Raw genomic sequence first — 15112 nt, forward strand, 5'->3', positions numbered from 1 at the left:
ATAGCTTATCTAAAGTGATCACTCTCCTTACAATGTGTATGATAATCACGAAAGCTTATGCTCAAATAAATTGGTTAGTCTCTAAGGTGCCACAAGTACTCCTTTTCTTTTTGCGAATACAGACTAACACGGCTGTTACTCTGAAACCTGTCAATATAAATATTGAAGAAGGTGACATCTCTTTTGGAATGAAATGACTCCTATAATACTGGCGTGTCCTCTGTTGTAAATTGTGTGTGAGGGGTTTAGTATTTCAAAATAAAAATAAATGGATTCAATTAGTCCGGACATTTATGGGCCATGATTAATTGAAATTATTTTAATACATGCAATTTAACTAATCTGCTCTAATTTATTCAGAAAAGATGGAATGATTAGGATCTTGACTGAGATGCCATTGCATGAGAGCCTGCACTGACGAAATACTAAGTAAATCTTTGCAAGTTATTGCTTAACTGATTTCAGAGTAGCAGCCGTGTTAGTCTGTATCCGCAAAAAGAAAAGGAGGACTTGTGGCACCTTAGAGACCAACAAATTTATTTGAGCATAAGCTTTCGTGAGCTACAGCTCACTTCATTGGATGTATTCAATGGAAAATGCATCTGATGAAGTGAGCTATAGCTCACAAAAGCTTATGCTCAAATAAATTTGTTAGTCTCTAAGGTGCCACAAGTACTCCTTTTTTTAACTGATTTGAGATATTTCCATATATTTTTCACATTTTTTCTTCTCTCTCTACACTTAGGCTCTTATTTAGAAGGTGTAACAATCTTTATGTAAATTGCCTAATGACCATCAGATTAAGCATATCCCAAGAATTAGTGCAAAAACCCACCTCCATTGATTTCACTGGCCAAATGCTCATTAAAATTCGATGGGAGCAGGACTGGACCCTACCTATCTTTTATTTGTAGTCAGTTTAATTCTATTGGCTCAGGCTGTACATTTGGGTACAGCACATCAGAGCAATTATTTCTAACTATTATGGCCTTTGACCAACATTCTCAGGTCCAATCACTCAACACCTTTGCTCACTTCTCCTGTTCAGTTTACCCTTCTTTTCTTTAAAGGAAAAAACATAGCTGGGAATGGGGCAGGGTTGTCATGCCAGTGAGGCACTGGGTGGGGGTGGGAGAAGGTGCCTCTCTCAGTTACCTGGCCCAAGCAATTAGACAATTGTCTACATCCACTCTCAGCTTAATTCCATGTTATAGTCCTCTGCAATTAGAGCTATGCAAATAACTGATTTTTCAGTGTGGTGATTAAACCAAAACAATGACAAATTGTTTCAGGTCAACTAAAATGAAAATATTTCATATTTTTCAGTGAAACTAAAAAGTTGAAAATTTCATTTGGGGTCAAACTATTTATTTCTTTCAACCCAAAACATTTTTTTTCATTTGAGGGGTTTATTATTATTAGTCAAAAACAGAAATAAAATTCAAAGTGAAAAGTACTCTCAAATAAAAATAATGAAAATATTGAATTTAGAAAATGTCAAATTGAAATGTTTAGACTTATTTGGAATATTTTTTTTTACTATCGAAACAATGAGGTGAATTTGATAGCAACATGTTAAATGTTTCGGTCGACTGGAATAAGCGTTTTTCAGTAATAGGGTTTTGTCCAAAAAATTTCACCCAGCTTTACCTGCCATTCCATTCTGTACAGCTAGCAACAGAGTGAAACTGACGAGTTGTACAAACTCTCAGGTGCTCCGTAGCAGTGCTTCATACATCTGGGTTCTAGCTAGCCATTCTGCTCCTGCAAGTGCACTTGGAGCTGATAGCTACATTTGTATAGAGAATTAAGCTACTAGTACCAGAGGCTCTCTGTAACCTGGGACAGTACAGAAGTCTGTTGTATTTTTTAACTATTCTCGCTGTCATCTTCTACTGCCTTCAGCACCACAGACAGTGTGCACAGCTTCGCTCTTTGCTTTAGCAAACCAGTAAATCTTCAATCCCACTTCAGAAAGTCCCTGTTTAAATTTTGAGTACAATAGCAAATGTTCAAATCAAACCACTGGGCGGAAGGCTGCACTCCATGGCCAAATCTGCTTCCAGCATCTAGCCACCAGGTGTCGGAACTTTACCAATAGGTGTATGATCAAGTCCAATAGCAAAACTACATTAAGGAAAAAAATCACACAGGCCCAGACCTGAAGAAGAGCTGTATGCAGCTTGAAAGCTTGTCTTTCTCACCAACAGAAGTTGGTCCCATAAAAGATACTACCTCACCCACCTTGTCTCTTTAAATAAAATAAAAAACAACTGGCCAGATTCTCAGCTGATGTAAATCATTTTAGCTCCTCTGACTTCAGTGTAGCTATGCCATTTTACACCAGGTGAGGATTTGTCTCAGAAACTTTTATGTTCCAGATTTATTCATTGGTGGCATTTGGGTCTTTTGGCCTCTAATTACAAATTAACCAAGTTTACCTCCAAACCAGATTTCACAAGAAAATCAGGGAATGCCTGCAGAACCTTCTGAAATACAGTTTTATAAAGAGCTGAGTGACGAAGAATGTTATCAGCAATATATGTGATTGATTTTTCAAGGCCATGAGTGAGGACCAAATTGAACAAAGCATCTTGATCTTAAGGAAATCCCAGAAGATTAAGATACAGATTTTTTTCTTTAATTTCTGCTCCTGTGGCAATTTCGGTGATCTACCTTACCTTTATTTCTCTTTCTGGCCCCTCTGCTTGAACTCTGACTGCAGGAAAAATTGTGGACCGTAGGCCAACAACATTAACTGGGCTTTTATTAACTGACTTAGCTGAGCTGTGACCATGCTGAAACTCAGCAGAGTACAAATTGCACAGATCTACGTAGGAAGCCCACTTCCAATATCACACCTCCGTCTACAAAATGATGCAGTCATACAGGGGAGCAGTAACTAAGTCAATTTACTTATTTATAAATTTAGCTAAATATGTAACTAAATAATCTTTGTGAAGTGCTGCATATGTGCACAATATTATTAAGGCCAGTCAGCAGTGATGGGAAACGGAATGCAGGATCTCCAGAGTCCCAGCTCTGTGGTCTCCCTTTAGCTCATATATTTTGGGGAATTTGTTTTGGTATATGTGCAGGGAGTAGGAATACCACTTTCTCCAGCAGCATGGTTTTCAAATTTCACATGTGCAAATTCTCAGCAGCTTGCCAAGTTTTCTCAGAGTTCACTATAAGAAAAAGCATTCAGTCTCCTCAAATTTCTGGATGTTTGAAAGCATGTGAAGTGAACCATAAACAAATTTAACATGAATGTCCATAAATGTTTTGCTCAATTCTAACCCAGAATCATAGAAATTAGAGACTGTGAAAACCTACTAGATTATCTTGTCGATTCCTCTTTCAGTGAGTCTGTGCCAAACAATAAATTCTATACTTTCTCTAATACACTTTAAGAAGCTCCAGACAATGGAGCTTCCACCACCTCCCTTCACAGACACTTCAGGGCTCTGCTCCTAACTGGGCTTCTGGCACTACTAAATGTAAACACACACACACTAACAGATCTCTCTTTTAGGAAGTTTTTGCTGACAAAGTCAACATTTTTGTTTTGGTTAACTTCAAATTACTCCTTCCCTTGAAACCATCCAAGATACCTTTATATGGTTCATATCAAACCTTAATCATCACTGGGCCATCCAGGAGCATTTAGTTCTTTTAATCTTTCCTTGTTAATTAATCCCTTCTGTCCCTTGACCGTTTTTATTGCTTCTCTTGGTAATTCCCTTCAATTTAGTGACAATTTCCTGGTTTTGAGGTGTCCAGAAACTGAATACGGAATTCTAGATACCATTATAATCACAGATGGGAGTGAGTTGCTGAGGTTGTCACTGGAGAATAAAAGCAGGATATCAGACTATGATTTTTTTAAAAATGTAATAGCAGTACTAGGTTAAAAGTCTTCCCTGCATGATTTTGGGCCACCAATAACTCCGCCTCCTACAACTCACCAAGGAACATTAGGTTTCTGCCACCGTTATTCCCAGTATTGGTGCTCTAGTTTATGTTGGGGTCTGGACCAGTGAACAACTGGTCCAAAATCAGGCAAGTGCAAAGGTATGGAACAGGAAGGTGCTGAGTCAACAACTGCTTATATTTTGGAAACCCACCTTTGGGATATGATGGGTTGACTGCCAATTTGTAGTAGACAAAAAGACACGGTACTGGAGCAGGCTTAATTCAGTTAGTAGAGTCCCACTGTATGGTGACTGGAGTCCGCGTTGCGCATCACCACAGTCAGGACCTGAACTAGAGCTCTTGCAGTTGGCAGGCACACAGCTCTACAATGTCAGGCAACCCTCTGGTAACAGCAGCAGATATTGTGCTAAATTTGTCTGAGCTGGAAGCTGCCCTTTGCAGATGCTGCTGTGTGGGACAGGACCACAGTGTTCTTAAACTGGCCCTGGAGAATCACAGCGTCAGTTGAACAAATACTCTCATACTAAGCTCCTCTGAAAGGGATCTCATTAACTGCTAAAGTTCCAGGAGCTAGAGAGAGAGGAAATTATTCATTTCCATAGTTTTCTCCCTCCTCCCGAGAGAATTACAAGAATTTTGTATAAAACTGATTTATTAGGCACTTAAGACAGTACCACTCTGAGCCATTTTGAATATCTAATCCTTTCTCCAAACTGACATTTTTAGGGCTTTTACAGTTTTTAGAATGAATTTGGACCTGATATACAGAAAACAAGCTGAATATCTTATTGAAACATGAATGTCACATGATTTACTTGGCAAGAGTGCAATCTGTCCTGTGGAATCCTGTTTATTTTTATTATAATTCAATAATCTACGCATTCCTCAAGATGTCTCTATTACTCATCTAAGGGTTCACAATTCCAAAGTGAGCCAAGTCATACAGGCAAAATAATCTCTCTAACAGAAAGCAGAAATTTCATATATGCAAGAAAAACATGAATGGATTACGTGGATGTTATGCACATTGTACTAGATCCTCAGCTGATATAAATTGACATCTCTACTGACTTAAACAGAGATATACTGATTTACACCAGCTGAGGATCTGGCCCATAGTGTCTTATTGAAGTCTTGCTTAGGAATTACTGTGGTGGACCAGACCAGTTAGTTCAACTAATTCAATATTCTGTCTCCAACAGTGGACCATACCAAGAAACCCCACACTGGACAATTATGGAATAACTTGTCCAAAGGACAAATATTAGTCACCCTATCAAAAATGCTGATATATAATGTGCTTTTTAGAACATTTTCCAAGAAAATTTATTTTTTGACTGTCTCATTACACCTCCTAAATTTATGACGCATGCAATGTTCTACTAGATTCCACTTCCCGATCACACAGCAAGTCAATGTCAGTGCTGAACCAATGGGTCTTGGTTCCATTTCTCTACTCTAACCGCTAAATACCACCTCTGGAAGACAAATACAAAATGCTATGCACTGCAAGGGCATCATGTTGCAACTCTTACATCACAGAGATGGTTAAAGAGGTCATAGAAGTCACCAATCTAATAATTATGAGGTTTTCTGGAAAGCAAATAATATATTTAGCCAATGTTCAGAGAGCTCTTCAGTTAGGTGTCTACGTTATCTCTCAGTTATAAAAGAGGTTCAATACTTTTTGTCTTGCAGTAATTAAGACTTCTTCTGAATACATTTAATAAGGAAGTTTAATCCTACAGGGAAAAGATTCCATAAGCGTAGAAGAGTGGACCTCCTTGGCAGTTTGCTTCTAATGATAAAACAGACAAAACAGAAAATAATGCATGTTTAACAAAGTAGCGAGACACTGTCCTCAAAGAAAACTAGAAATACTCCAACATCTGACAAATCTGATGATGTGTTTTTCTTGGGACTGACTCTCTCTCCTTTACCATGTACATCAAAAGATTAAAAGTGTTTCCTAATGTGGAGTAACCTCTCTCACATAGGAAGGTTGTCTGCTTTTAATAAGACTATTGCATCTCATCTCCCAACCAAATTAAACTCCATTAGATTTACCCTTATAACCTGGCTTCATTATGCCTCCCAAAGTGCTTTGTTTACACAAATGCTCTTAACATCAGGGTGGTGTCTTTTTCCATCAGGAAGCACTGGCAGAACTACAATGGAAATCAGCTTCTTATAACTTTCCCACCCTAACACCTAATTAAAGCAAAAGCTGAATAAATCAGTCATCTCCAAATTTGGGAAATCAGAAGGTCAGGGTAATTCTTTTATATCCAAAGAGCTTTTAACATTCTCTCTACTTGCCAACAGGGTGCCTGGCCATTCATTGAAAGAGCAGTCCTTCAGCACTACACTGGTATAAAAAGAGGAAGAACACTGCTCTTGGTTGGTCAGTGCGCGAATGATGTATATAGTAGCCTCTCTTTTTGAAAAATCAAATGTAATTAACATTATTTAAAAACAGGAAAGCTGGAAGAGGGAAATCTGGGAAGAAGGCCAGTTTGTACAGAATGATTCCCCACATTTACTTTTGCCTCTAGTAGACTGTCAGAGGTTAAAGAGATGTAACAGGGTGGCCCTGATCATACTGACCCCTTTTCAAACACATTTGCCGTGTGTTATTGCTTAACTATACAGGGGATATTCTTTTTCACTTCCCTGTAATTTAAATAAATCACTGGCAATTAGTCCTATTCACAATAGGATACCTGTAACACACTCTCATACTTTTGCTCGGTTCAGCATCTGGCTCTCCTCATTCCTCAACTTCTCCTTTCTTTCAGAAGTTATACAGTAGACCGACAGTTAATCCAAGTGGGCAGGCACCACGTCATTATGGACTGTATTCGGCATAGGTTATTGAGAACATTATCCATTATTACTTATTTGGAACTGGAGTATTTCATCTCAGCATATTCACATTGTGGGATCGAGGCGTCTATGCCATGAGCTTCTGGAACCTTCTAGAAAGCAGGGTCCACTGGACCCTCTTGTCCCTCCCGCCCCCACATCCTGGAGGGTTCTGAGGATCTAAAAGGGGGAGTGGCCCCAACCAACCCTCTCTGCTCTGTTTCTTTCTAGCTGCTGACGCTGCATCAAGCTCAGATTGCAGTGTCCTTGATGCTTCCCTTGTCAGTTTTTCTTTTTTCTCTCTCCCCTTTTGAGGCACAGTTTGTTGGTAGTCAGTCAGCCAGTCAGTCAGCATGGGCTCTGTTTGGACCAGCGTACACTGCTACTGGTGGGGGAAGCTCTTCAGGCTCAATTGATTAAGATGGCACGGAATAAGGGTAGCACTGGCTTTGAAGAAAATCAGGATTGTGATGGTTAAAGTACATTACAAATACACACAGAACTCATCCTTTACACAAAGGCATGCAGAAGTACTGGATCAATTAGGGTTGCCAACTTTCTATTTGTGCAAAACCGAATACCCCAGCCCCTTCCCCGCTGCCCAACCCCCGCTCGCTCCATCCCCCCTCCCTCCATTGCTTGCTCTCCCCCACCCTCATTCACTTTCACCTGGGCTGGGGGTTGGGGTGCAGGAGGGGGGTGAGGGCTCCAGTTAGAGGTGCTAGAGATGAAGGGTTTGGGGTACAGGAGGGGGCTCCAGGCTGGGGCCGAGGGGTTTGGAGTGTGGGAGAAGGTGCAGGCTCCAGCTGGGGGTGTGGGCTCTGGGGCAGGGCCAGGGATGAGAGGGGTTTAGGGCTCTGGCTGGGAGTGTGGGCACTTGGGGTGGGGCAGGAGTTGAGGGGCTTGGAGTGCAGGAGGGGGCTCAGGGCTGGGACAGGGGGTTGGGAGAGTGCAGGCTCTGGGAGGGAGTTTGGGTGCAGGTGAGGACTGCAGGCTGGGGCAGGAGGTGGGGGTGCGGGAGAGGGTTCGGGTTGCAGGGTCCCAGTGGCACTTATTGGAACTGGCTGCCAGGTCCCTGCAGTGCAGCCCCTAGGTGCATGGGCGACATGCAGGTGCCACCCCCACAGCTCCCATCGGTCGCAGTTCCTGGCCAGTGGGAGCTGCAGAGCCATCCCTCGGAGCAGGGGCAGCACGTGCAGCCTCCTTGACTGCCCATGTGCCATGGGGCTGCAAGGACCTGGTGGCTGCTTCTGGGAGCCACACGGAACTAGGACAGGCAGGGAGCCTGCCTTAGCCCCAGGCCCTCGCTGGGCTGCCGACCGGATTTTTACCGACCATCTCGGTACCATTATCCATTATCTTTGAGAACTCCTGGAGGATGGTTAAGTCTCAGAGGACTGGAGAAGAGCAAACATAGTAACTATCTTTAAAAAGGAGAACAAAGAGAATCCAGGAAATTATAGACCAGCCAGCCTAACTTTGATACCTGCAAAGATACTGGCACAAATTATTGATCAATCTGTAAGCACCTAGAGGATAATAGGGTTATAAGGAATAGCCAGCATGGACTTGTCAAGAAGAAATCATATCAAACCAACCTATTTTTTTTATTTATTACTGGCCTGCTGGATGGGGCGAAAGCAGTAGATGTGATGTATCTTGATTTTAGTAAAGCTTTTGAAACAGTTCCACATGTCAATCTCATAGGCAAACTCGGGAAAGGTAATCTGGATGAAATTACTATTGCAAGCACTTTGGAGGACAGGATTAGAATTCAAAATGATCTTGACAAATAGGAGAATTGGTCTGAAATCAACAAAATGACATTCAATTAAGACAAGTGCAAAGTATTACACTTAGGAACTACCCCGTGGGGAATAACTGGCTAGGTGGTAGCTGTGACATTGCACTCTGTATGATTTTATGAAAGTATGTTAATGAGTGTGAATATAATATAACTAAAATATGCTTCATGAAAAAGGTCTCTTGTAAGGTATCATTACAAAGCTTATAATCTACTGAGTGTAGTCATCCTATTTGTATAAATGTATCACACTTGTATTTGAAACTAGAAATATAAAATATAACTCTGAGACCTATTGTAGTTATGCAAAGTGTAGGCCATTAATGGTGGCTTGGAATCTTGATGGCTCCCATTAACCAGGACAATTGTCTGTAGATGGCTCTGTTTCACTTGTAAGTCTTCCTGTATATGTGTGTACTGGCAAGTTGGTAATGAAGTCTTACCGGGACATGTAATAATGTCACCTAAACTGGAATTTATCTTTAACCTGGTGCTTTTCCATTGAGAAGGAGGGGGTGGGAACCCCGAGAGGGACAAAGGATTCCTGCCTTATGCAAAAGATATATAAGTGGATGGAACAGAACAAAGGGAGGCAGCCATCATGAGAAATCCCCTAGCTACCACCTGAGCTGGAACAAGGGCTGTACCAGGGGAAAGGATTGTGCCCAGACTGGAAAGGTGTCCAGTCTGTATAAGAAATTTATTGAAACATCTCTAAGGGTGAGATTTTATCTGTATTCAGTTTTTATTACTGTACTAGACTTAGACTTGCATGTTTTATTTTATTTTGCTTGGTAATTCACTTTGTTCTGTCTGTCACTACTTGGAACCACATAAATCCTACTTTCTGTATTTAATAAAATCACTTTTTACTTATTAATTAACCCAGAGTATGTATTAATACCTGAGGGGGGGGCAAACAGCTGTGCATATCTTTCTGTCAGTGTTATAGAGGGCGAACAATTTATGAGTTTACCCTGTATAAGCTTTATACAGGATAAAATGGATTTATTTGGGGTTTGGACCCCATTGGGAGTTGGGCAATCTGAGTGTCAAGGACAGGAACACTTCTGTAAGCTGCTTTCAGTTAAGCCTACAGCTGTTAGGGGACATGGTTCAGACCTGGGTCTGGGTTTGTAGCAGGCTAGCTGGTCTGGTTCAAACCAGGCAGGGTGCTGGAGTCCTAAGCTGACAGGGCAGGAAAGCAGGGGCAGAAGTAGTCTTGGCACATCAGCTGGCAACTTCCAGGGGGTTTCTGTGATCCAACCCGTCACAGTAGTACTGCTGAAAAGGATCCAGAGATTATAGTGGATCACACACTGAATATGAGTCAACATTATGATGCAATTGAGAGACTGGCTAATATCATTCTGGGCTGTATCATCAAGATTGTCATATGTAAGACACAGAAAGTAATTGCCCCACTCCACTCAGCATTTGGTAAGCCTTAAATGGAGTACTGTGTCCAATTCTGGCCACCAAACTTTAGGAAAGATGTGGAGAAATTGGAGCAAGCCCAGAGGAGAGCAACACAAATGATAAAAGTTCTAGAAAACATGATCTTTGAGGAAAGATTAAAAAAACTGGGCATGTTTAGTCTTGAGAAAAAAAGATTGAAGGGGGACCTGATTACAGACTTCAAATATGTTAAGGGCTGTTATAAAGGGGATGGAGATTGATTGTTCTCCATGTCCACTGAAAGTAGAACAAGAAGTAATTGGCTTAATCTGCAGCAAAGGAGATTTAGATTAGATATTAGGGAAAACTTTCTAACTATAAGGGTAGTTAAACTCTGGAATAGGCTTCCAAGGAAGGCTGTGGAATCCAGATCATTGGTAGTTTTTAAGAAAAGGTTGGACAAACACCTGCCAGGGACAGTCTAGGTTTACATGGCCCTGACTCAGCACAGGAAGCTGGACTTGATGACTTTTCCAGGTCCTTTCCAGTTCTACATTTTAATGATCCTGTAATTTTTTAATTAACTCATACAACTGTGGCAGAAACAACCCCTTCCATAGTTTGTGGATGACTAACACTGTGCTATTCTTGGATTCCTAATTTTTTTACATTTGATCATTACATCCCTTGAGCCAATAATGGCTAGACCAGTATTGCTCACATAGAGTCACAGTTTGCAGCCAGAAGGGACCGCCCTTCTGACCTCCTGTATATAGGCCACCAATACCACCCAGAGCACAAACACGCACCCTAAACTCAACAACTGAAATTAGACCAAAGTACTGCGGTCTCCAGGAGACTAAACTGCTGTGTGCTACAGGCAAAGAATAGGAGGGACTGAGGAGTATCAGTGTCCAAGGTTCCTACAAAGGCAGGGAAATGATTAAAGTGAGATATCCCCCTGATCCTCACAAGTGACCCGGACCCACACACGCAGAGGAAGATGAAGTCTCGTATTGTTACTGACATTCTCACCTGGGGGAAAATTCCTTCCTGGCTGTACATACAGTGACACTCTTAGACCTTGAACATGTCAGCAAGAACCAGCCAGCCAGACAGTGAGAAAGAGAACGCTCAGTGTCATCTCAGAGCCCTGGCCCACCCCTTTCAGCGTCCTGTCTCCATATGTGGCCATCCCTGATGCTTCAGAGGAAGGAGATAAAAAACCCAGAACACATATTAGGTTATAGTTATGATTATTTATAGATCCCAATCAGGGGTCAGAGCCCAGTGTGCTATGCACATAAATAAAATAAAGACAGTCCCTTCTGCACAGAGAGCTCACAATCTTGGATTGTGACAAAAAGCAGATAAACAGACAAACATGGGCAGGGTGCTCAACTAGGACCACCTATTACATTGGATTGGTGTCCCCCTAAACTATCTTTCAGGGCCTCTATAGCCATTATGAATGTAACTACGGGGGTTATATTTTGGATATACTGTATCTTACAGATCAACTTTTAGCTTCAGACAGAGGAGCAAATAACCATCTTTAGCTAGCTTATCTGCAGCATCCTACCAAATGGACTCTAAATAGGAAGTGTGAATATTTATAACCTGCCACGGATATTGGAACATGTCAGCAATCATCACCATCCCCATCTGCAGGAATCACTACAGTCCTACCAGTTTACCACAAGACAGAGTGCAACGCAATAACTCACTGGACAAGAGAGAGAGCAAATAAACTGGAGGTGGAAACTCAATAACGATTTCAAAAAATGAATACTAAATAACTCAGCATTTACATTTATTTATTATTTGAGTTTCAAATCAAATTGAGTTAGAAATCTCATTGGAGACTGGGTTCCATTGCATTAAGCTCTGTACAAACACACAGAAAGAGACAATCCTCATCACAGAGAGCTTACAGTCTAAATAGACAAGACAAACACAGTGTGAGAGGCACTGTGATGTGGCTTGCCCACGTCACATAGCAGGGCAGTGTAGAGCCAGGAATAGACCCCATGTCTCCTGAGTGTGAATTCAGTACCCTACCTGCTGAGATATGCTCTCTCTCACATTACTGGAAATTCAAATAGTGTGTATTGTCTACAGGAGTCCTCCCCTCCCCCCAGCACTCCTTGAGGAAAAGGATCCTCACAGCACACATAGCAATAACAACATGCTAAACATCTCAGCTGACAGAACAGAAAGAGGTGCTGGCATGCCTTATTAATGCCTAAACTAAAACAACATGATCAGCTCAAATACCACTGCACAAAAGTCATAGTATCAAATGGCAAACAGCATCCTACTTACTGTACCTAGAATATACACTGCCTGCTGCATCCAAGCAGCTTCATAACATACCGCCAGAACTCTTAAAAATAGTAGTTTAGGGCACCAAACCAAAAGGAAACAATAGCAGAGTTAATCACAGCAGCATCATATCAAAAGAGTGACAGAAAATCAAGCCCTAACAATGTACAACCAGCCATACAGAGCAAACAAACAAAACTAACATGACAGACATCATTATATAAATTAATGAAAAACCAAAAGATTACGTGAACACTGGGGCTCCTCATCACATCTTCAACATCCATTCAAACTTGAAGATTTTGACCAAGATGATGCAGATGAAGCTGGAGATTAATATCCAGCTGCTATGTCTTGTCTAGTGACCATTTTGATTTCAAAGGATTTTTTCCACTGGGGAGAAAAATATATAGTTTTACTCACCCCCTCATGCTGGTATAAATGTAAGGCAGCAGCGGAGTTACAAAAAAATCACCAAATCACCTTCATTCTCGTATTCAACATTTGGGTCCAAATGATTCACCTCATCACTCCTGGCAACAGCATGTGCCAAAGGGATAGCGAGTCACTTTCTCAAGCTAATCATTAGAATGTGGAGCGAGCTTAACTGGTTGAGGTCATCAGTTTTGCCCTCTTCTTGTTCTGAGTCAGGCTTCCACAGCGGCTCCCTCTTTTTCTATTTCACCTCCTTTTTCAGGTCATTTCAGGTTTAAGAGTCTTTGCAGCTACACGGCTGCCAAGAGTGCTGTTCTGACGTCAGAATATTCTCTGAACGCAATCTATGTTCTAGATTCTTAAAGAGCTTATATGGCCCACATTACTGCAATATCAGAGCACTTCACAATCTTCAATGTATTTATCCTCCCAACACGCCTGTGAGACAGAGAAGTGCTATTATCCTCATTTTGGAACTGAGGCAGAGGAATTAAGTTTACTTATGGTAAAATAGGAAGGCTGTAGTGGAGCAGGGAAATGAACTAGGACTTGGAGACCCAGGTCTCCTGAGTCCCAAGTTATCACCTTAACCACTGATCATCTTTCCTCATTACACTGTTCTCTCTATCCTCTCTCTGTACTGACCATGTTGTCACTGGACAAGATTGAGACAGACATTAATCAGGGCCCTGGCTAATTACAGATATTTGAAGGAGATTGAAAGGCCTGGTTCTGGATCTTTATTAGGTGTTACAGAGTAAGTGGACCATAAAGAACAAGGCTGATCTAGCATTCTTATAACGTGGCAATTCAAGTAAGGAAAAGATTGACCAGCAACCCATCAGTGATCAGAAGAACAGTGTGAAAGGGAGTCACTGGGAAGAAAAGTAATGTTGAGTGATGATTCTGAAAATACTATAATAAGGGTGCTGTCTAAAGTATACCAGGAATGTCATATGGTCTATGTGGGAACAACTGATACCAAGAAAGACAGACTTGCTGTGACACTGCTTCACTTCAGGGATCTGGGAAGAGAAGTGAAGGAGGAAGTGCTTCTTGTGCAAGCAAAGAAAGGAGAGGTATGATCACTGAAGACCAGCTGCGTGGTGGGTTGGTAAAGAAGAGAGAAGTGCTAGGAGACAAACATACAGCATCAGAACAACTTCTGTTTTAAAAACCTGTTTGGATTAGATGGTCTACATTTAAATAGAAGGTGAACTCACCACCTAGGTTTAAAGATGGCAAGACTTGTTAATTGGCCTTTAAACCACATGTTTTCAGAAAAAGGAAACTTTTGCCTAACTCAAAAGATCTGGTATGTATTTCCAACATACAAATAAAGCAGAAGATGGGACTGGTTCCTAAAACATCAGGAAGGAAAAGCTAAAATGTCTTTACACAAATGCAAGCTAGATGAGAAAGTAGCCTTACTAATGGACTGATATTATCCAGTGCATATAATGGAGATGGTGGGATGATTCTCATAGTTGAAACGTAAATAGAGATATATAAGAAAAGAAGAATAGGGATAGTGCTACTGGTCAGAAATAATTATATTTGAAAAGTTGTGGCCAATTAGGGAGGTATTGGGAGATGGAAGAAAAACAAAAAATTTTAAAAAAGGAAAGACTATCAATGATCTATATAACAGGGAGCATGTAACACAATACTGAAATCTGCAGATGAAATTAAATTGGAAGGAGATGCAGATACCAATCAAGACTGGGGAATAATACTACAACAGTGCCTAAAGAGATTAGAAACCTGGGCAGGAAATAACAGAACTCGATGCAACTTCTAAAAATGAAAGGTAATTAATCTGGGGAAAAATAAAATAAAATAAAATAATAATAAAAACACAGTTGAGTGGGAGAAATCTGGCAAGCAACCATATTGGAAGAGACCTTTAGGCAATAGTGTGCAGCAAATTAGATATGAAACTACAATGCACCAAGCACTAAATGGCTGGTCCTGGGGATCAGGTCCATTAGCTCCGGCAGGTAGCTCAGATGTGCATCTCATTCATCTATTATTATGGCTGAGATTTAGGGGGAAAAAAAAACATGTTCATCTGTTGTTCTGTATAAAACTTAGGTCGTCATGGATGATGTACACAAATTAATATTTTCTGAAACAAACATTATACTAGTGTAGTACAGTTAGAATGGATACATTTCAGGCTTAGTTAAATGCGTCACTGGTTGCCGGTCAATAAAATTGCCTTGCATCACTTTTGACATTAATATGTTACCTCTGGTTTTGTTCTTTATGTACATATTAAATTACTTCCATATTTAAACAAAACACACCATAGGACTCTTATTGTCATTTTAAACTACTTGGCACATA

At 40.9% G+C, this 15112-nt stretch overlaps 1 protein-coding gene across 17 annotated transcripts in view; it reads right to left on the reverse strand.

Annotated features, from left to right (window-relative positions):
* The window catches only part of TBCK (TBC1 domain containing kinase), a 280573-nt gene that overhangs the window by 52006 nt on the left and 213455 nt on the right, over positions 1-15112 (reverse strand). For 14 of the 17 annotated variants that reach the window (XR_012158526.2, XR_012158524.2, XR_012158514.2 and 11 more), the window contains one exon: positions 12577-12721. The exons of 2 other annotated variants lie outside the window; for them this stretch is intronic. The gene's annotated coding sequence lies outside the window, so the exon portion shown is untranslated. Of the gene's footprint in view, positions 1-12576; positions 12722-12811; positions 13202-15112 lie in introns of all 17 variants that reach the window. One more of the 17 variants, XR_012158510.2, reaches the window with a different exon arrangement.

The sequence above is a fragment of the Lepidochelys kempii genome, chromosome 4, assembly GCF_965140285.1.
Source record: "Lepidochelys kempii isolate rLepKem1 chromosome 4, rLepKem1.hap1, whole genome shotgun sequence".
Taxonomy (NCBI): domain Eukaryota; kingdom Metazoa; phylum Chordata; order Testudines; family Cheloniidae; genus Lepidochelys; species Lepidochelys kempii.